Source organism: Arachis ipaensis, chromosome B07 (genome assembly GCF_000816755.2).
Source record: "Arachis ipaensis cultivar K30076 chromosome B07, Araip1.1, whole genome shotgun sequence".
NCBI classification, from domain to species: Eukaryota; Viridiplantae; Streptophyta; class Magnoliopsida; order Fabales; family Fabaceae; genus Arachis; species Arachis ipaensis.
The window spans coordinates 50,168,551-50,170,693 of record NC_029791.2 but is presented as its reverse complement, the minus strand read 5'-3'; positions in this window follow the sequence as shown (position 1 = coordinate 50,170,693).

Sequence of the window (2,143 nt, the reverse complement as noted above, 5' to 3'; positions counted from 1 at the left end):
TTCAACAAGAATGCCTTTGTCTTTGCTCCTTCTCATATGAAAGAGAGAAGAAGAAAATATGGAATCCTCTATGTCACAGTATAGAGATTCCTTGAGGTGTCAGAGGTAAAGAAGAATAGAAGGAGAAAGTAGAAAAGAAAGAATTCGAACTTATCAAGAGGGATAGAGTTCGAATTGTACATTGAGGAGGAGTATTAGTCCATAAATAGAAGGATGTGGGAAGAGGGGAAGAATTTTCGAAAATAAAGTAAAAAGATTTTGAAATAATAAGAGCAATTTTGAAAATTTGGTAATTGATTTTCGAAAACTAAGATTGGGAAAGAAATTAAGTGATTTTTGAAAAAGATTTTGAAATTAGAAATCAAAAAGATATGATTGAAACTTAATTTTGAAAAAGATGTGATTGAAAAGATATGATTGAGAAGATATGATTGAGAATCAAATTAAAAAGAGAAGGTTTTTTAAATTTAAAGTTGATTATTTGACCAACAAGAAATTGAAAGATATGATTCTAGAATTAAAACTTTTGATCCTTTATTAATAGGCAAGTAACAACTTGAAAATTTTGAATTAAATCACTAATGGTAGCAAGGATTTTTGAAAATAGTAATAAATATAAAATTGAAAAGAAATTGGTTTTGAGAAGATATGATTGAAAAGATATGATTTGAAAAAAATTTGATTTTGAAAAATTATGAATATTTGAAAAAGATTTGAATTAAAAACAAAATCTTCCCTCTAGTGTCCTCATGGCATTAAACGCCCAGAATGGCATCCATTCTGGCGTTTAACGCCCAAAATGCTACCTTTTTGGGCGTTTAACGCCCAGCCAGGTACCCTGGCTGGCGTTTAAACGCCAGTTTTCCTTCTTCATTGGGTGTTTTGAACGCCCAGCTTTTTCTGTGTAATTCCTCTGCTGAATATTCTGAATCTTCAATTCTCTGTGTTATTGACTTGAAAAGACACAATTTTAAAAAATTTTTGAATTTTTTAATGATTAGAAACAACAATAAAAAAAAATGCAACTAAGATCAAATAGACAATGCATGCAAGACACCAAACTTAGAAATTTGTATACTAAGGACTATGCATGTAAGAAACAACAAAAGACACAAAATAAGAGAAATTAAAGATCAGAGCACTGGAATCATCAAGAACAACTTGAAGATCAATGCAGAACATATTGCATATATTCAAAAAAATGCAAGAATAAAGACATGCAATTGACACCAAACTTAAAATTAGACACTAGACTCAAACAAGAAACATAAAATATTTTTGATTTAATAAATTTTATAATTTTTTTTGTGATTTTTTGAAAATTATATGGAAAAGAAAATAAAGAGATTCAAATTTTTAATAAGAATTCCAGGAATCATGTAATGTTAGTCTAAAACTCCGGTCCAGGAATTAGACATGGCTTACTAGCCAGCCAAGCTTTCAGTGAAAGCTTCGGTCCAAAATACTAGACATGGCCAATGGCCAGCCAAGCTTTAGCAGATCATTACTCTCAACAGCAAAATTGATAGAAATCAACAAGCTCTTGTGATGATAAGTTGAAACCTCGGTCCAAAAGATTAGACATGGCTTCACAGCCAGCCAGACTTCAACAAATCATTATGAAACTCTAGAATTCATTCTTAAAAACTCTGAAGAACAGAATAGAAAATTTTTTTGTATTTTTGAAAATTTTTTTTCGAAAATAAAAAGTAAAAAGCTTAAACATAAAATAAAATTACCTAATCTAAGCAACAAGAGAACCGTCAGTTGTCCAAACTCGAACAATCCCCAGCAACGGCGCCAAAAACTTGGTGCACAAAATTGTGATCATCAATGGCACCAACAACTTGGTACGCACAATTGTAATCTCAATCTTTGTCACAACTCCGCACAACTAACCAGCAAATGCACTGGGTCGTCCAAGTAATAAACCTTACGTGAGTAAGAGTCGATCCCTCGGAGACTGTCGGCTTGAAGCAAGCTATGGTCATCTTGTAAATCTCAGTCAGGCGGATTCAAATGGTTATGGAGAATTGATAATTAAAATATGAATAAAACATAAAATAGGATAGAGATACTTATATAATTCATTGGTAGGAATTTCAGATAAGCGTATGAAGATGCTTTGTTCCTTCTGAACCTC